The sequence below is a fragment of the Pseudophryne corroboree genome, chromosome 4, assembly GCF_028390025.1.
Source record: "Pseudophryne corroboree isolate aPseCor3 chromosome 4, aPseCor3.hap2, whole genome shotgun sequence".
NCBI classification, from domain to species: Eukaryota; Metazoa; Chordata; class Amphibia; order Anura; family Myobatrachidae; genus Pseudophryne; species Pseudophryne corroboree.
This window is the reverse complement of record NC_086447.1, coordinates 206,793,766-206,814,918: the sequence shown is the minus strand read 5'-3', so window position 1 is coordinate 206,814,918 and position 21,153 is coordinate 206,793,766. Positions and strand designations below refer to the sequence as shown.

General features: G+C 46.0%; 1 protein-coding gene across 2 annotated transcripts in view; it reads right to left on the bottom strand.

The window, feature by feature from the left end:
- The window catches only part of LOC134909210 (coagulation factor X-like), a 91,375-nt gene extending 74,251 nt beyond the window's left edge, over nt 1–17,124 (bottom strand). The window contains exons 1-2 of one of the 2 annotated variants that reach the window (XM_063915862.1): nt 17,046–17,078; nt 14,919–15,120 (exon numbers count right to left, since the gene is read on the bottom strand). The gene's annotated coding sequence lies outside the window, so the exon portion shown is untranslated. Of the gene's footprint in view, nt 1–14,918; nt 15,121–17,045 lie in introns of both variants that reach the window. The other variant, XM_063915861.1, reaches the window with a different exon arrangement.
- Between the last annotated feature and the right edge of the window lie 4,029 nt (nt 17,125–21,153).

Sequence of the window (21,153 nt, the reverse complement as noted above, 5' to 3'; positions counted from 1 at the left end):
TGTGGGGTCTATACCAAAGCTCCAGTACGGGCGGGAGAGTGCGGATGAACCTGCAGTACCGATTGACCAAACTTTAGGTCCTCATCGGCCAAGGTGTCAAACTTGTAGAACTTAGCAAATGTGTTTGATCCTGACCAAGTAGCTGCTCGGCAAAGTTGTAATGCCGAGACCCCCCGGGCAGCCGTCCAGGATGAGCCCACCTTCCTAGTGGAGTGGGCCTTTACCGACGTCGGTAACGGCAATCCAGCCGTAGTATGAGTTTGCTGAATCGTATTTCTAATCCAACGTGCAATAGTCTGCTTGGAAGCAGGACAGCCAATCTTGTTGTGATCATACAGGACAAACAGAGCCTCTGTTTTCCGTATGTGAACTGTTCTAGCAACATAGATTTTCAAAGCTCTAACCACATCTAGAGACTTTGAATCAGTGAATGTGTCAGTAACTACTGGCACCAAAATAGGTTGGTTTATGTGAAAAGCAGAAACCACCTTTGGAAGAAAATGTTGGCGAGTTCGCAACTCTGCCCTATCTTCATGGAAAATCAGGTAAGGGCTCTTGTGAGACAAGGCCCCCAATTCCGACACCCGCCTTGCGGATGCCAATGCCAAAAGCATTGTCACTTTCCAAGTGAGAAACTTCAACTCTATCTTTTGCAGAGGCTCAAACCAATCCGATTGAAGGAACTGCAATACCACGTTAAGGTCCCATGGTGCCACTGGAGGCACGAATGGAGGCTGGATGTGCAGAACCCCTTTCACGAAGGTCTGAACCTCTGGAAGAGAGGCCAATTGTTTTTGGAAGAACACTGACAAGGCCGAAATCTGGACCTTGATTGATCCCAATCGTAGGCCCGTCTCCACACCATCCTGCAAAAAATGGAGAAAACGTCCTAAGTGAAACTCTTCCATAGGAGCTTTCTTGGATTCACACCAAGACACAAATTTTCTCCAAATACGGTGGTAATGTTTTGACGTTACTCCCTTTCTGGCCTGTATAAGGGTGGGGATGACCTCCTTAGGAATACCCTTCCTGGCTAGGATACGGCGCACAACAGCCATGCCCTCAAACGCAGCCGCGGTAAGTCTTGGTACACACACGGCCCCTGCTACAGCAGGTCCTCCCGAGGAGGAAGAGGCCGAGGATCTCCTATGAGTAACTGCTGAACAGCTGGGTACCAAGCCCTTATTGGCCAGTCTGGGGCAATGAAGATTGCTTGAGCCCTTGTCTTTCTGAGTACTTTTGGGATCAGCGGAAGTGGAGGGAAAACATATACTGACGGAAACACCCACTGGGTCACCAGTGCATCCACTGCTACTGCTTGAGGGTCTCTCGACTTGGAACAGTATCTCTGAAGCTTCTTGTTGTGACGAGACGCCATCATGTCTATTTGAGGAACTCCCCAAAGACTTGTCACCTCTGCGAAGACCTCTTGGTGGAGGCCCCACTCTCCTGGATGGAGATTGTGTCTGCTGAGGAAGTCTGCTTCCCAGTTGTCTACTCCCGGAATGAATATTGCCGACAGAGCTTGTAGATGATTTCTGCCCAGCGGAGGATTTTTGTCGCCTCTGCCATTGCCGCTCTGCTTTTCGTTCCGCCCTGCCTGTTTATGTATGTGACTGCTGTTACATTGTCCGCCTGTATCTGCATGGGACGGTCTTGAAGAAGATGTACCGCTTGTTGAAGGCCGTTGTAAATGGCTCTTAGCTCCAGAACGTTTATGTGAAGGCAGGCTTCCTGTTGTGACCCAACGTCCCTGGAAGTTTTCTCCCTGAGAGACTGCTCCCCAGCCTCGGAGACTTGCATCCGTGGTTACTAGGACCCAGTCCTGAATCCCGAACCTGCGTCCCTCTAGCAGGTGAGAGCTGTGCAACCACCACAGGAGCAAAATCCTGTTTTTTGACGACAGGATTATCTCTCTGTGCATGTGTAGGTGTGACCCTGACCACTTGTTCAACGGTCCCACTGGAATACTCTGGCATGGAACCTGCCAAACTGTATGGCCTCGTAGGCCGCCACCATCTTCCCCATCAACCGAATGCACTGATGGATCGACACACTTGATGGCTTCAATATCTGTTTTACCATTTTCTGGATTTCCAGAGCCTTTTCCAGTGGAAGAAATACTCTCTGAACTTCTGTGTCCAGAATCATCCTGAGGAAAGACAACCTTGTCGTCGGTTCCAACTGTGACTTTGGGTAATTTATGATCCAACCGTGTTGTTGGAGTATTGACAGGGAGAGGGATATGTTTTGTAATAACTGCTCCCTGGATCTCGCCTTTATCAGGAGGTCGTCCAGATAAGGGATTATATTGACTCCTTTCTGACGAAGGAGAACCATCCTCTCCGCCATCACCTTGGTGAATACCCTCGGCGCCGTGGAGAGACCGAAAGGTAACGTCTGGAATTGGTAATGGCAATCCTGAATCGCGAATCTCAGATAAGCCTGGTGAGGAGGATAAATGGGAACATGCAGGTAAGCAGGCCCGGCGCTACCCGCTCAGCAAAGGGATGCAGTGCAGGGAGGCGCTGGGACGGAGAGGCGCTCCCCCTGCTCTGCATTCCTTCCCTGCTGCGCCGTCCTGTCCCCCCTGCTGCTGCTGCTGTGCCTGTCACTGTATGACAGGCACTGGCTGCGGCACCTGCATCATGAAAATCCTCCTCCCTCCCCTGTGTGACAGGACAGCGCTGTGCACGGGACATAAGGGGGCGGAGCTAAGCGGCGGAAGGGGCGGGTCTAACTGGGCCAGAGGGGGCGGAGCTACACGGACCAGGCTGCTGTAGTGTAGGGAGACTGGCTTAGGTAAGTGAAGTGTGAGAGGGAAATGTGTGTGTGTGTGCGTTTGTGTGCTTTAAAGATGCTACTACTACAGGTTGGGCATTACGTGTAACAACGCTACTAATGGGGGCCATTGCGTGTAATGACGCTACTACTGGGGGGTCATTACGTATAAGGACGATACTACTACTTGGGGGCATTATGTATAGGACGCTACTATTACTGGGGGGGCATTACGTATAAGGATGCTACTACTGGGGGAGGCATTATATATAAGGACGGTACTACTACTGGGGGTCATTACGTATAAGGACGCTTCTACTACTGGGGATGCACTACGTATAAGGACGCTACTACAACTGGGGGGGGGGGGCATTACGTATAAGGACGCTACTACTACTAGGGCGGAATTATGCATATGGACGCTTCTACTACTGGGGGTGCACTACGTATAAGGACGCTACTACAACTGGGGGGCATTACGTATAAGGACGCTACTACAACTGGAGGGGGCATTACGTATAAGGACGATACTACTACTTGGGGGCATTATGTATAGGACGCTACTATTACTGGGGGGGCATTACGTATAAGGATGCTACTACTGGGGGGGGCATTATATATAAGGACGGTACTACTACTGGGGGTCATTACGTATAAGGACGCTTCTACTACTGGGGATGCACTACGTATAAGGACGCTACTACAACTGGGGGGGGGGCATTACGTATAAGGACGCTACTACTACTAGGGCGGAATTATGCATATGGACGCTTCTACTACTTGGGGTGCACTACGTATAAGGACGCTACTTCAACTGGGGGGCATTACGTATAAGGACGCTACTACAACTGGAGGGGGCATTACGTATAAGGACGATACTACTACTTGGGGGCATTATATATAAGGACGGTACTACTACTGGGGGTCATTACGTATAAGGACGCTTCTACTACTACTGGGGGTGCACTACGTATAAGGACGCTACTACAACTGGAGGGGACATTACGTATAAGGACGCTACTACTACTAGGGGGATTTACGTATAAGGACGCTTCTACTACTGGGGGGGCATTATGTATAAGGACGCTACTACTACTAGGGCGGAATTATGCATATGGACGCTTCTACTACTGGGGGTGCACTACGTATAAGGACGCTACTACAACTGGGGGGGCATTACGTATAAGGACGCTACTACTACTTGGGCGGAATTATGCATATGGACGCTTCTACTACTGGGGGTGCACTATGTATAAGGATGCTACTACTACTGGGGGGGCATTACGTATAAGGACGCTTCTACTACTGGGGGGCATTACGTATAAGGACGCTACTACTACTAGGGGGAATTACGTATAAGGACGCTTCTACTACTGGGGGGGCACTACGTATAAGGACGCTACTACTACTTGGGGGGGCATTATGTATAAGGATGCTACTACTACTGGGGGTGCATTACGTATAAGGACGCTACTACAACTGGGGGTGCACTACGTATAAGAACGCTACTACTACTGGGGGGGCATTATGTATAAGGATGCTACTACTACTGGGGGGCATTATGTATAAGGATGCTACTACTACTGGGGGGGCATTATGCATAAGGATGCTACTCCTACTGGGGGGGCATTATGCATAAGGATGCTACTACTACTGGGGGGCATTATGCATAAGGATGCTGCTACTACTGGGGGGGCATTATGCATAAGGATGCTACTCCTACTGGGGGGGCATTATGCATAAGGATGCTACTACTACTGGGGGGCATTATGCATAAGGATGCTACTACTACTGGGGAGCATTATGCATAAGGATGCTACTACTATTGGGGGGGGCATTATGCATAAGGATGCTACTACTACTGGGGGGGCATTATGCATAAGGATGCTACTCCTACTGGGGGGGCATTATGCATAAGGATGCTACTACTACTGGGGGGCATTATGCATAAGGATGCTACTCCTACTGGGGGGGGCATTATGCATAAGGATGCTACTACTACTGGGGGGCATTATGCATAAGGATGCTACTACTACTGGGGAGCATTATGCATAAGGATGCTACTACTACTGGGGGGGCATTATGCATAAGGATGCTACTACTACTGGGGGTGCACTATGTATAAGGACGCTACTACTACTGGTGGGCATGACATATAAGGACGCTACTACTACGGGTGTGGCATTACGTATAAGATGAATAAGATTGTGCTACATTGTGGCATAATTTTGAATGGGGGTACTATTGTGTGGCTATGCCCCTTACTTGTGAGACCACACCCCTTTTCCCGGTGCCCGCCAAAGGAATATGGGAGGGCGCAAATTTATAGTTTGCAGGGGGGCGCCAAACACCCTAGCACCGGCCCTGCAGGTAAGCATCCTTTATGTCCACCGACACTAAGTAGTCCCCCTCCTCCAGACTGGCAATCACCGCCCGAAGTGATTCCATCTTGAACTTGAACCTTTTCAGGAAGAAATTCAGATCTTTTAGATTTAGGATCGGTCTGACCGAGCCGTCCGGCTTCGGAACAACAAAGAGGCTTGAATAAAAACCCTGCCCTTGTTGTGACAACGGTACCAGGACTATAACCTGGTCTTGACATCATTTTTGGATTGCCGCTGTTACTGCTTCTCTCTCTGGCGGAGAAGCTGGCAAGGTCGATTTGAAAAATCGGCATGGGGGAACGTCTTGAAACTCTAGTTTGTATCCCTGGGATACTATTTGCAACACCCAGGGATCCAGTCCAGACAGAATCCAATCCTGGCTGAAGAGTTTGAGACGTGCCCCCACCCAAGCGGCCTCCCGCAAGGGAGTTACAGCGTCATGCTGGGGATTTCGCAGAAGTAGGGGTAGACTTCTGACTCTTGAGAACCTGGAGCCAGTGTGGGCTTCTTTCCCCTTCCCCTTCCCTTACCTGCAAAGAAGGGGGAACCTCTCGCCTTTTTGTATTTATTGGGCCGAAAGGACTGCATTTGCAGGTGATAGGTCTTTTTTGCCGGTGCAGGCGCAGAGGGCAAAATTTTTGACTTACCTGCGATAGCCGCCGGGACTAACGCATCCAGGCCATCGCCAAATAAGGCCTCACCTTTATATGGGGGAGCCTCCATGTTTCTTTTGGAATCTGCATCCGCGTTCCACTGGCGAATCCATAACGCCCGCCTAGCCGATACTGCCATGGTAGCGGCTTGTGAACTCAAGAGTCCAATATCCTTCATTGCTTCCAGCATGTAGGCGGAAGCATCATTTATATTCCCTAACTTAAGGAGTATCTCATCTTTATCAATTGTGTCAATGTCTGATGACACGCTTTCTGACCATTTTTCAATAGCGCGACTCACCCATGCGCAGGCAATAGTGAGCCTGAGCAGTGTACCATTGGTAACATAAATGGATTTCAATGTCGTTTCCATTTTGCGGTCTGCCGGCTCTTTAAGAGAAGCCGTGCCAGGAGCAGGGAGAATTACCTTCTTTGTCAACCTGGAAAGTGCACTGTCTAACACAGGGGGTGGCTCCCATTTTTTCCTGTCTTCAACCGGGAAAGGATAAGCTATGTGAATCCTTTTGGGAATACAACATTTTTTATCAGGATTCACCCACATTCCTTCAAACAGAGCATTTAGTTCGTGTGAAGGAGGGAACGTGACTTTGGATTTCTTTTCCTTACATAAATAAGCTTTCTCCTGAGGTACAGGAGTGCTTTCTGTAACCTCCAACATGTCCCTTATAGCCACAATCATATATTGTATACTTTTTGCCAATTTATGATCTATCTCTCTGGATTCACTATTGTCGACACAAGAATCAGAATCCGTGTCGGTATCAGTGTTTACAACATTTGCAAATGGTCTCTTATGTGACCCAGAGGGGCCGCCCGCATAAGGAATAACAGCATCCTGAAAAATCACATCTTCAACAGATTTTCTCCAGCATGCAGCCTTAGATTCAGACTTATCTAATATACGGTTAATCAGATGCATACTGTCATGTAGCTCTTTCACCCATGCAGGCTCTTGGTGTGCCAGTAGCGCCACCACATTACAACTCTGTGTCCCTAAAATGGCTTCCTCCGGGGAGGAACTCCCTGCCTCAGACATGCCTCACACGTGTACACCACACTCACAGACACACTGGGACTTATTTTGGGGACAGACCCACAGTAAAATCTGTCAGAGGGACACAGGATAGGAGCAGCCAGTTCACAAACCCAGCGCCAGTATTGCCTGTTAACACAGTATGTCCACAGCCCAAAAGCGCTTTTAAATAGTAATATACACTATCAAATGCACCACAATCACTTTGTGCCCCCCCTTGATAGCACCCTGTACTTGTCAGAAGTGGAGAAGAGGACCAGCATGTTCTCTGCAGCCTGAGGAGAGAGAGAAAATGGTGCTGAGTAGTGTGCTGGCTGCCTGAGGAAGAAGCTCGGCCCTCAGTATCCATGACAATATTTATACTGGCGGGGGTAGGGCTGTGCCAGAGGCATCTTATGCCCCCTTTTAGCCAGTTTGAGGTATTTTTCTTGCTGCCCGGGCCCCCCCCCGCGCCTGCACCCTGCAGTGCCTGTGTGTGTGGGCAGCAATGGCGCGCTGCGCTCCCGCCAGCCGCGCCGCACCTCAGCCGTCACTTACTTGATTGAAGATCATTCTTCTCAACTCACCTGTCTTCTGACTTCTGGCTCTGTGAGGGGGGTGACTGCGTGCTGTGGGAGTGAGCATCTAGACACGGCTAGCGTTCAGTTCCCTTCAGGAGCTAATGGTGTCCTGTCAGCCAGAAACAGAGCCATGAAACTCTGAGGAAGTTGGTTCTGCTTCTGCCCTCTCAGTCCCACGAAGCAGGGAGTCTGATGCCAGCAGATCTCCCTGAAAATAAAAACCTAACATAAGTCTTTTCAGAGAAACTCAGTAGAGCTCCTCAGAGTGCATCCAGTCGACCTGGGCACATTTCTAAAACTGAGGTCTGGAGGAGGGGCATAGAGGGAAGAGCCAGTTCACACCCAATGAAAAGTCTTTGGAGTGCCCATGTCTCCTGCGGATCCCATCTATACCCCCATGGTCTTGATGTCGTCCCCAGCATCCTCTAGGACGTATGAGAAATACCTGTGATTCTCATTGATTCCATCTCCATTGGACTACATACTGTACGTCAGTATACACTAGGACTAGTGGTATTTCCGCTTCACTAGTAGACTTTAGAAATGGGGTGCGAGTTTGCTTTCCTTTTATACAACTCTCACACACAGGTCTCTCAGTATTACTCTCAGTGATTCCAGTTGCCATTCCATCGAGTAGTTTCTGGACGTTGTCATATCCCAGATGACCTAGGCGCCTGTGCCACAGCTCCATCGACTGGTTTGAATCAGAGGCTGCTATTGCAGAACACTGCTTGGTGTCTAGGATATACAGTTGGTTGCACCAGGTTGCTGAAGCAATTACAGTCCCTTTCTCATTTTACACCATACATTTGCCCTTTGCAAACTGGACTCTGTAACCATTTTTCTCCAGGACGATTATAGCAATGAAATTGCTTCCCTATTCTGGCACGAACAAGATGTCTTGGATGACGCACTGTGAATGTCCCAAATTTTGAAGCAGTAAGGACTTTGTCTCCAATCCCTTTTACTGTAATGGGTTCACATGCTGAATTGAACCATTCCTGATTACAACTAAAATGCCTAGTGGCCCCCGAGTCCATGTACCAGCAATCCTTCTTGTGACTATCTGCTACATTCAATGCTGACTCATTTGATTTGTCACTTTCTTCTGCGTACCACTGCAATTTCTCAGTCTGCAATCTGAGGCCTTGTGTCCCACCTTGTGACATATAAAGCACTTGAACTTGAGCTTTCTGTACTTAGTACCTTTTGTGAATAAAGCAGAACCCTCAGCATGTGTCTCAACAGGAATACGTTCTTAGAACTGCAGCAGCTTGGCTCTTACAATTTTTGTTGTCAGCTTGGTATCGTTTGACTCCAAAGCTCCTACCAGATAATAGAATTCTGGTGTCAGATTCTGTAACATCGCCACTGCCACTTCCTCGTGGTCCACCTGTGCCCCCACAGATGCCAACTGCTGAGCTATTGACAGTATTTTATCAATATAATCATTCATGTCTTTACAGGCACTTAACTTTGTCCCATACAGCATGCGCCTTAAGTTTATTCTTCTCATCAGACCTTTGTCCTCATATGCCATTTGCAGAGATGTCCACATGTCTTTGGCTGACATATTCCCACTGATAATGGAGTAGACGCGTTGTTCCACGGTCAAGCCCCTCATACCAATGGCTCTATCCACTTCAACTGGGCTTGGGGCTGCTCCTGGATCAATTGTGACTTTCCACAACTTATCCCACTTAAGCTGCATCTCCATGGCGAATTTCCACAATGTGTAATTCTCTGAGCCTTTTAGCTTTATAAAGTTTATGCTGTTCCATGTACTGTACATTCTTCTCTATAATTAATAAAAGTACTTCTTTAATCAGCTGCACTTTTATTTATGTACCTCTGTTTTAGAATGCCTTTTCTGACTTGGGGCCCATAACCTTTTGGCAGAGTGTTGCGGTGTTGGATAGGGATGTTAGTCCAGATAACGGCACTTAACCAGGATGATTGGTTTATTCAGATAACAGAGATAACAGCTTGTAGTATATAGAAGATGTTCTGCAGCAGCAGGAACTCACAGTATACATGTGAAGCAGTACAGCGGTAACACAGCATCTCAGTACACACAGGAGCCGGCTGTATACATACAGGGTGCTGCTGCAGGGTAGACAAGGTCACACACACAGGAGAGTAGAAGCTGCACATCAGTGCAGTTGTCTCTCCCAGAAAGAACACTCTCAGACTGTGCACTAAGTACCTCCTCCTGCACTGAGCTAACACTAGGGGCCTAATTCAGAGCTGACCGTAGCCGTGCAAAATAGTCCACTCCGCATATCTGGCCCACCCCCCGCCGCACAGGTACAAAAGCATCACATGGCGGCGTTGCTTTTGTACCTGAAGAGTAGCTCCCTACCAGCGCAGCTCCTGTGCGCTGGCAGGGAGCTATCCGTTGCTCTCCGTTGTGTGACATCACGCAGCCGAGGCCCGGACCGTGCCTCGAAAACGTTGGCCCAACGCCACCGGCCCGCCCAACCCCCCCCCCCCCCCCCCCCCTGCCCAGCAAACACCTCTGCCTGTCAATCGCATCTCTAGCATGCGCCGGCGCACTGCAGTGCCGGCACATGTGCAGTTCAGACCTGATCGCCCGCTGGGCGAAAACACACAGCAGCGATCAGGTCTGAATTAGCCACTAGGAGGGAAAACACTAAAGCAGGGAAGCTGCCTCTAAGTGCTGGGAACGGAGACAGACCACAGAGTGATCCACTGTCTAACAATAAGAAGAAGCCTCTCGGAATTCAATTAGTCAATCAACAGCTGAGTCAAAGGGTGGAATTCAATTGTTATATCGTGCTGGATCTCCCATCTAAAGTGACGGGAGATCGCAGGGTGATATTCAATTGATCATTTTTAGCACAGTTATCGCGCCCCAAAGAGGTCGGGTTCAGCCACGTAAATCAGTTAAACCCAATCAAAGTGCTGGGCGTGATTGCAAAAAGTGCAGTTTTTTTGTGCATTTAAGCTCGCCATATCCCTGGGAGTGTGAGCTAAAATGCAGATGCCTTGCCAGCAGCCATTTGCGCCCAAATGAAGCTACAATTGAACAGCTCAGTTTGGGCACGCCCCTGTGAGCATAGACCATGTCCCCTTTCACGTGGTCAGCACACACGTGCACATAAGTGCTGGCCCAAGTCCATCCCTGACCTCCAACTATACTTAAAAAATATATATCCATTTTGAGGCTTACATCTTTGCAGTATAGACAATAAAAATGTTACAGGCATTCTATAAAACATGATAATGATTATAAATTGTGGATCTTACACAAGTTTAGAAGTGAAGAGTTTATATTATAACTCTGAAAATCACACCATGTAAATCAGTGTATTGGAATGTGACAATTTGTATAAAGATTTATTTTAATCACGCAGCGGCTAATCTCCAGATTATTGCAGTATCATGTGCATTTGTGTATTGTATAACACTTTTTCATATGATACAATTGTCAGTAAAAAATATAAATCCTTACATATTTCCAGCAGCATATTACTTAAAACATTCAAAAGCAAAGGACAGTTTATAACATTGCGATCTCCTTGTTTATAAAGCACATTTGTAAACATTCATGTTCCTATGTAAGTTATTATAGTATAACACCCAATCACATTATTTTCAGTTATTTAAATACATTTTATATATTATGTCTAATATATATCCATATACAGTATGTACTGCATGTACCACAGTGTTACAGTTTTATAAATAAGACCTTCATTAGCCATCTATAAGTTTGTTAGTTAGAAATGAAATCATATAGTAATGCAATTGTAGAAATAGTGTCATAGGCATGAATACACAGAAAAAAAAATGCAAGTGTTATAATTTTAAGAATAATAATCCAAGGATGCAGCCATTGGCTGTAGCACGCACAGACTACGGGGCTGACATGCCCCGCCTTTTCATTGTCTTGATGACTGTAGCACTCAGTTTGAGAAGGTAATCTATTTCTAACAAACTGGAATATGAATCCACTAACACAAGGTGCTCTTTCCCCCTCTATTCAAAGTGATCTACAGCAGCGATAGACCTATAAAGCATTTTAGGCACAGGCAGAAACAACCTGCTGAAATTCAGCAGCCATAGAGGGCCACAACAGTGCATCCTTAGGCAGCCATATGGTGGTCTCACGTTCGGGGTGCCCTTGGTGTGCCTGTTCAGCATAGAATCTTGAAGGGCATAAGGTAATATGAATTGCTTTCTATGCAGGAGGGTGCCATCTGAGAGGGATATTTCATCGCAGAATGGGAAGAAAGAATTGAAGTCACATTTGAAGACAGTTTCCAGGAGAAAGAAGGCCAACTGTGCAGGACAAAATTGGTAGAGCTCATCTAAAAGTGTCGCATCACGAAGCTCCTCCATGAGCAAGGAGGGGAGGACATCAAAGTTCAGATCATCGTCAGCATCAGGGACACCTGAGGCCAGGAGGTTAGCACGTTATAAGGCGTCAGTGACATCTGTGCACCACATTCAGGTGGTACCTTCGGAATTTTAGTATGTAACAAGATACTCATTACAATGTTTGAATTCTTCACTTGACAGTCAATATACCATAGGGTATTCAGAGAAATACATACCTGCCCATACTGTAGGTGTGGTGAGCCTGGATGAATCCTTGTCCAATGGATTCACATTTGGCATCCAAAGTGGTAAATATATTTGCATTTGTCATATCAGCTATTACTTGCTCCACAGTTTGGAGGGGGTGATGAGATCTCATCAGAACTTTGTTCAGATGTCATCAGAGCTTTGTGCAGATGCATACTGAATCATCTTTTGTTAATGCAGCAGCCATAGCCTAAACCTTAAGGGCCCTACACACTGGTCGATACCAGTGAAAGATATGAATGATCTCATTCATTAATGAACGAGATACCGTTCATATCTTTCAGTGTGTAGACACCAGCGATGAACATTGCACTGCCCCGCACTTGTTCATCGCTGGCGCCGACTTGTTTAAATGTACAGGCCAATATGGACAATCTCGTCCATATTAGCATGCAGTGCTATGGAGCCGGGTGACGGGGGGAGTGAAGAAACTTCAATCCCCCCGTCACCTCCTCCCGCCGCCAGGTCGCCTGTCTGCCGTATCGGCCATCGGGCAGCTCGGCAGCGGGTCGCTAGGTGTGTAGGGCCCTTTAGGGTCTACCACTGGAGCAATGACATCAAATGCTGTCATGTGATTTATCTCTGCTATCATTTTGTCCTTCATGGCCAGAGGTACACATCTGGGAGCACATACTGTGGAAGAAACAGCCTCATCTATAGGCACGTGACATGAGGATGGGAGTTTCCCAATTATATTGCAGTTGAACAGATCTTTTTACAAATAAATTGGTGTACAGATTGCGCAAATTCTGTCCTAAATGATTACATAAAATAAAAGAGCGTTACTTCCCTTTTGTTTCTTTATGGGAAGGACAATAACTTCTCGGGTATCACCATATATTGAATTGTCTGAAAATGTGTCAATGGGTTGAAGGCATATAATGAGACTTTAACTTGAAGGAAAATCGATAGAAAATTCATGTAACTTCCAACCTGATCAATCTTAAAAAACCAAGTGACTTGTGATACCAGGACACACAGCACAGTATACTAGTGGCACAAAAACATTGAGCCTCTTGACTGAATCTGATTTCCTGATTATCACATGCTGGTTTTTTAAGATTGATCAGGTTGGAAGTTACATGAATTTTCTTTCGATTTTGAATCCATAAATACCATATATTTACATCTTCTTAAATCTCCTGATTGACCAGGCACTATTGGCTATTTGCCCATAGTGGTTGATCCACTTTACTGATGTTAGTACCGTAGAGCAATTGCATCTACTGACTTTTAAGATTAACTACGCAAATAAGGCAGAGAACTCAGCACTCAGGAAACTCATGGTACTGGCAAGCTGTTTATCCCAGTGAGCAGGAAAGACACAGGATCCAGGACAGATGGCAGAGCCTAAAGCCCAGGTGGATATCAGAAGAATTCAATAGAAACATTTTCCTTCAAGTTAAAGTCTCATTATATGCCTTCAACCCATTGACACATTTTCAGACAATTCAATATATGGTGATACCCGAGAAGTTATTGTCCTTCCCATAAAGAAACAAAAGGGAAGTAACACTCTTTTATTTTATGTAATCATTTAGGACAGAATTTGCGCAATCTGTACACCAATTTATTTGTAAACAGTTGTATATGGAAAATTGGTGGATTTTTCCGAGGTGTATATGCTGCATTTTTCCACTGTCTGTCTAGCGCAAAACAACACAAATTTTTTTTTAGTACAAGTTGAACAGATCAGCAAAGTATTTTAACCCTGGAACATCCTCTTCAATGACTTGCACATCAGCACTATTAGCAGTTATTAACCCCAGCAAACATAGGAGTGTTTTGACATTACTGTCCACTATATGATACTGTTGTGGCTTAGAGGCTGGCTGCGTCTATGGTCTTAATTACCATACCTGGCCAAAGTAAGCAATTAAATTACCAGTATGAGAGCAGTCAATAGGTGTTTGGGGGTTTGCATACTAAAGGAGTTCATGAGACATGATGTTACACTCTGCGTTAGTGTCAGTTTTTATTATAATAACATTATTTTTCTCCCTATCTGCTATGGTGATAAACATTTCACTGGTTCAGCACAAAGGGCAACACTTTCACTGTGGAGACCAGTGTGTGGGGTGTTTTCTGGCGGGGCATCCACAGGGTGAAGTGTGCAGTGGGCTACTGGTACATGCATTTAAGATTATTGTCATCAGCTTTGGACTTGGACTTGCATCAGAATGCAGAATAATATTGCTTGACACAAGCATTGCAGTGTTTATTGAAAGCAGGACATCTGTAGCATTCATCAGTATGGTGCTGTAATTGACACATTGTGTCTGTTGCTATAGGTGATGCCGGAGGTCGCATACATCAGATTGTCTTTTAAACTAGTAGTGTCCAGTGTTAATTCCTTCTTATGTAATAAATGTGCACAAATGACATCATTATATATTGAACACATAATCCTGTCCCTGATGAGCTCACTTGCTAATGCACCATAATCACATTTCTTTGCTGGAAGTTCCAGCATTGCAGCATACGACTGGATACTCTCAGAGAGGCTCAGCACAGCAGTGTTATATTTATATCTGTCCATTATAATATTTTTCACTTATAAGCGTATCTCATCAAACTTTTACTAGTGTTTCTGGATTCTCCAGATCTCTAACCTCTAAATAGACAAATGTGTCTGCTTTATCTGCCTTCTGACACCTTTTAAAGTGGTCTGTGTCCAAATCACCACAGGACTCTGGAGAGCTGTATAAGTATGTCTTTATTCACTGCAGTCATGCTAAATAATGACTGCAGAGGCACTTCCTCTATTACAAACACTTCCTGTATGACAAAGTAGATGCCAATGATGCAACTTCCACTATCCACATACAGCATACGTCTACATTATATTTATTATCATTCTTGTTATTATACCTACTTGTATTCAAGTATTTGTGCACTGACTTTGTTTGCGGAATTTGTTGTGCCTTATCCATAGACATTGATGATGAGTAGCCTACTATCCATTTTCCAGCTGCCGTTAGAGCATAGTTTCTCAAACTCTTGGTCCTCAGGAGCCCAAAAAGGTCACTTGTGGATGTTTTCAAATGCGTCAGTGAGTAATGAATACACATGTTCTCCTGCTAGGTGACATGAAAAACATGAACTGTTTGGGGTCCGGAGGACTGAGTTTGAGAAACTGTGCATAGGAGAATAGATGTGTTTTTAATGCTTAACAAAGAAATATATGTATAAGTAGCGCTGCTGTTCCAATGCAGAAATTATAATGCAATCACTTCATAAAATGTGAAAAAAATATACATATATTTATTGTACAATACAATATAATACCTTCGGCCGGTGTTAATAAACAAAACAGGGCAATACAACAGTTAAGAAGATAAATGCTCCTACAGAGCCATATTTTTCTTGAATGAATTACTCTCTATAGCAAAAGAATGTGTATCTGTTACAATTGGTAACAATGAGTACATGTATTTAAGAGCTCTATATTCAGCACAGTCACTTAATTTAGAGTCATATAGGTGGTAATGCAATTTCAACTCTTAGATTAGAGGTTCTCACACTTAAGAAAATGTGCAATGATCGTCCTATCCGACCTCAGCCTTATTTTAGAAAGAAGGCACCGCATGCTGCAGTAAGTTCATGCTTTAACAGCGCTCATTTGATGTAACGGTAGAGCCTCCTATTAGGCTGCAGGTGATAGTTCGGGAGTGGGTGCTCCAAATGAATATGGGTTAAGGTATGCTGATTCCGGTATTAGCTCACCGCATCTAGGTGTATTATGCTCGATGACGGAACTCCTTCTCCCCAATAGGTAGCAAACGATCACCTCTCCTCGGTATGCTCAGCCTGCTCACTCCAGACCACCGTACTCTTTACGCGTTTCTCCGCTTGTTTGACCTCAGCGGCTTTCTCAGAAGAATAATAAAATTGTAATGCTTTTTGTTTTTTCTCTCTTTCTGCTCAGATCAGAAGTTATCCTTACTTTTTATGTTCAAACTGCTTTCATTGAAGAATAGTGGAAGGTATATTTGAAGCCAAATATGAAACATAGGTTTTGTTGTTTTTTTTTTTTATACAGTGATGTCATCATTTTTCTTTAATTGGTCAATTAACAGCTCTGTGAGCTGCTGTCCATGCCCCCAGTCCCTCTCTCTCCCATGAATAGAAATACAGCATCTATTCGCTAGCAAGTGAGAGGGGGCCTCTCAACTCCCCCTCTCCGAACGTGAGACACTGTGGCCCGTGGGTGGGATAGCGTGACAGTGCCTGAAAAATTTGACTGTCCTGCCAAAATTGGGGACAGTTGGAAGGTATGATCAAATCTGATTTTAGTATTCCATAGATTCTTTTTTACTTACTGTACTTGACTTGATTTAACGCCTGTTACAACAGATTAATTCATAGATTAAGGAACATGTGCATTGTCTAAAAATCTGACACTGTTAAAACATGTGAATTGATTTTTCTAAATCTGGTTATTTTTCAATAAAAAATGCGATTGCATAGTGTAGGCCATAATTTCTTAACTAATAAAACCAACCAAGTTGTCATTTGTTTCTTTATGCGTTTCATGTTACAAAATGTTAAGCACATTGTGAATACTTAAAGCACATTGTGAAATATTTTCAAAAGCTGTCTGCTATCCAGATTTGTAGAGTATGTCCCATTCTAGAGTAGAGTTGGAATTTGAAGCTTAAATACATTCACTGACGACATTACAGGATTGCTTTGGTGCCCAGTCCAGTACATGGTGCACAGCAGTAACACTAAAGAGCAGGTAACATCAAAGCATGATATTATTAAATACAGTAGTTATCAGTGGGCATTATGACACAGAAACCTGCCAGATTACCTATGATATTATAAAGAAGCTTTTTATTGGAACAGGTGAATGTTCCACAGGCGGATGTTAGCTGCCCATGTGCAGTGTTTTCAATTTGACACTGCTCTGTAACTGAACTGATATTCTGTTTTAGATTAGAATTTTACATTAATTTCACAAGATGAATTCTAAAATGTGATCTATGTCAGCACCTACCTTACTGGGAGTGTGAGAGCGCTGCGGATGGTCTATGTGTCTGTAAGTGTAACTGGTGTGCTTTTACACTGCCCAGACCCCTGAGGGCTGCAAGGCACCATAGTTAATCATCATCCCAAACAAATATTGACATGGAGCAGAAACCAAACACACAGCATCAGATCTTGTACAAATTGTCATTGAGGGGGAGGAAGTAGTGAAGTCAAAAATGTGATGGCAGCTGGCTGCCTGCTTACTATACTTTTATAACCGTACAACTGTGTCCAAACAACAAAATAGTTCTTTACTACCAAAGTATGCATGCAACTAGGGAAGCCAATCTCGGGATCCTGATCCGCAGTATGCTGAGATTTAGTGTCAAAAAGTCTGTGATTTTAATCCTGGATTTCGGGACTAAAAACAAACTTGCATCCTACATATTAAACGGGCAAAGTCTAGGGGTAACAGTACTGGAAAAAGATTTGGGGGTATTCATTGATAATAGGCTTAATAACCGTACACAATGTCAAAGCGCAGTAAAGAAGGCAAGTAAGGTGCTAGCATGCATTAAACGGGAATTGAGACAAGGGACGAGAATGTAATCCTGCCGCTGTATAAATCATTGGTACGTCTGCACCTGGAATATTGTGTTCAGTTTTGGACACCACTATATAAAAAAGATATCGGTGAGCTCGAAAGAGTTCAAAGACGAGCTACTAAATTGATTAAAGGGTTAGAGACACTGGATTACGAGGAGAGGCTTAAGGGGGAAACTCACGGAACGATCGCTGCTTAAAATCTAAGCAATCTGACTAGATTGCTTAGATTTTAAGCAGTGATCTCTCTGTGTGTACCCCTCACAGCGATAGCGATGCGCAGCCCCGCGCATCGCTATCGCTGGTGCTAGATTGGCCTGCATGCAGGCCAATCTAGCGGGTCGCTCACTTCACTTTAAAAGAACACTGTTTCTCTGACGTCCTAGTGGATGCTGGGGACTCCGTAAGGACCATGGGGAATAAACGGCTCCGCAGGAGACTGGGCACATCTAAGAAAGATTTAGGACTATCTGGTGTGCACTGGCTCCTCCCCCTATGACCCTCCTCCAAGCCTCAGTTAGATTTCTGTGCCCGGCTGAGCTGGATGCACACTAGGGGCTCTCCTGAGCTAGAAGAAAGTATAGTTTAGGTTTGTTATTTTTAGTGAGACCTGCTGGCAACAGGCTCACTGCACCGAGGGACTAAGGGGAGAAGAAGCGAACCTACCTAAGTGGTGGTAGATTGGGCTTCTTAGGCTACTGGACACCATTAGCTCCAGAGGGATCGAACACAGGACCCGACCTCGTCGTCCGTTCCCGGAGCCGCGCCGCCGCCCCCCTTACAGAGCAAGAAACAAGAAGGTGGTCCGGAAAATCGGCGGCTGAAGACTTCTGTCTTCTCCAAGGTAGCGCACAGCACTGCAGCTGTACGCCATTGCTCCTCATGCACACCACACACTGCGGTCACTGATGGGTGCAGGGCGCTGGGGGGGGGGCGCCCTGAGCAGCAATAATAACACCTTGGCTGGCAAAACTAACACCATATATAGCCCCAGAGGCTATATAGGTGTATATTAACCCCTGCCAGAAACGATAAAATAGCGGGAGAAAGCCTGCCGAAAAAGGGGCGGAGCCAACTCCCTCAGCACACTGGCGCCATTATTCCCTCACAGCTTCGCTGGAAGGAAGCTCCCTGGCTCTCCCCTGCAGTCCTGCACTACAGAAAGGAAAAAAACAGAGAGGGGGGGCACAATTTAGGCGCAGTATATATATATATTATAGGCAGCTATAGGGGAAAACACTCTGTATAGTGATATCCCTGTGTTATATAGCGCCCTGGTGTGTGCTGGCATACTCTCCCTCTGTCTCCCCAAAGGGCTTTGTGGGGTCCTGTCCTCTGTAAGAGCATTCCCTGTATGTCTGCTGTGTGTCGGTACTGCTGTGTCGACATGTATGATGAGGATAATGATGTGGATGCGGAGCAAATGCCTGTGAATGTGATGTCACCCCCTGCGGGGTCGACACCAGTGTGGATGGACTTATGGAAGGAATTACGTGACAGTGTCAGCTCCTTACATAAAAAGTTTGACGACATAGGACAGCCGGCTACTCAGCTTGTGCCTGTCCAAGCGTCTCAAATGTCATCAGGGGCTATAAAACGCCCGCTACCTCAGATGACAGATACAGATGTCGACACGGATACCGACTCCAGTGTCGACGATGATGAGACGAGTGTACCCTCCAATAGATCCACCCGTTATATGATTGAGGCTATGAAAAATGTTTTACACATTTCTGATGATACCCCAGGTACCACAAAAAAGGGTATTATGTTTGGTGAGAAAAAACTACCAGTAGTTTTTCCTGCATCTGACGAATTAAATGAGGTGTGTGAGGAAGCGTGGACTTCCCCAGATAAGAAATTGATCATTTCTAAACGGTTAATGGCTGCGTACCCTTTCCCGCCAGAGGATAGGTCACGCTGGGAAGCACCCCCTAGGGTAGATAAAGCATTGACACGCTTATCAAAGAAGGTGGCACTACCGTCTCCGGATACGGCCGCCCTAAAAGAACCTGCTGATAGAAAGCTGGAAAGTACCCTAAAAGCTATATACACACACACTGGCATTATATTGAGACCCGCTATTGCATCAGCAGTGCTGCTGCTGCGTGGTCAGACTCCCTGTCGGAAAACATTGATACCATGGATAGGGACAATATTTTGCTAACGATTGACCATATAAAAGACGCGGTCTTATACATGCGTGATGCACAGAGGGATATTTGCCGGCTGGCAGAAAAAATAAGCGCTATGTCCATTGCCGCCAGACGGGGGTTATGGACTAGGCAATGGTCAGGTGATGCCGACTCCAAGCGGCACATGGAAGTTTTACCCTATAAAGGGGTGGAACTTTTTGGGGAAGGTCTTTCAGACCTCGTTTCCACAGCTACTGCTGGGAAATCGACTTTTTTGCCACAGGCTACCCCACAGCAAAAGAAAGCACCGTATTATCAGGTACAGTCCTTTCGGCCCCAGAAAAATAAGCGGGCTAGAGGCTCATCCTTTCTGCCGAGGGGCAGAGGAAGGGGGAAAAAGCTGCAGCACACAGCTAGTTCCCAGGAGCAGAAGTTCTCCCCTGCGTCCGGTAAGTCCACAGCATGACGCTGGGGCTGCTCAGGCGGAATCGGGAACGGTGGGGGCACGTCTCAGGTTTTTCAGCGCACAGTGGGCTCTCTCACAAGTGGATCCCTGGGTCCTTCAAGTAGTATCTCAGGGGTACAGGCTGGAATTCTAAACGTCTCCCCCCCGCCGTTTCCGAAAATCTGCCTTGCCGGCAACTCCCTCTGCCAGGGAGGCAGTGTTGGTGGCTATTCAAAAACTGTATTCACAGAAAGTGATCGTCAAGGTACCCCTCCTTCAGCAAGGAAAGGGTTACTACTCCACAATGTTTGTGGTACCGAAACCGGACGGTTCGGTGAGACCCATCTTAAATTTAAAAACCTTGAACACTTATATCAAAAGGTTCAAGTTCAAGATGGGATCGCTCAGGGCGGTTATTGCGAGCCTGGAGGAGGGGGATTACATGGTATCCCTGGACATCAAGGATGCGTACCTGCATGTCCCCATTTACCCTCTGCACCAGGAGTACCTCAGATTTGTGGTACAGGACTGTCACTATCAGTTCCAGACGCTGCCGTTCGGGTTATCCACGGCACCGAGGGTCTTTACCAAGGTAATGGCCGAAATGATGATACTCCTTCGCAAGAAGGGAGTTTTCTCTATCGTCCTAGTGGATGCTGGGGTTCCTGAAAGGACCATGGGGAATAGCGGCTCCGCAGGAGACAGGGCACAAAAGTAAAGCTTTCCGATCAGGTGGTGTGCACTGGCTCCTCCCCCTATGACCCTCCTCCAAGCCAGTTAGATTTTTGTGCCCGGCCGAGAAGGGTGCAATCTAGGTGGCTCTCCTAAAGAGCTGCTTAGAAAAGTTTAGCTTAGGTTTTTTATTTTACAGTGAGCCCTGCTGGCAACAGGATCACTGCAACGAGGGACTTAGGGGAGAAGAAGTGAACTCACCTGCGTGCAGGATGGATTGG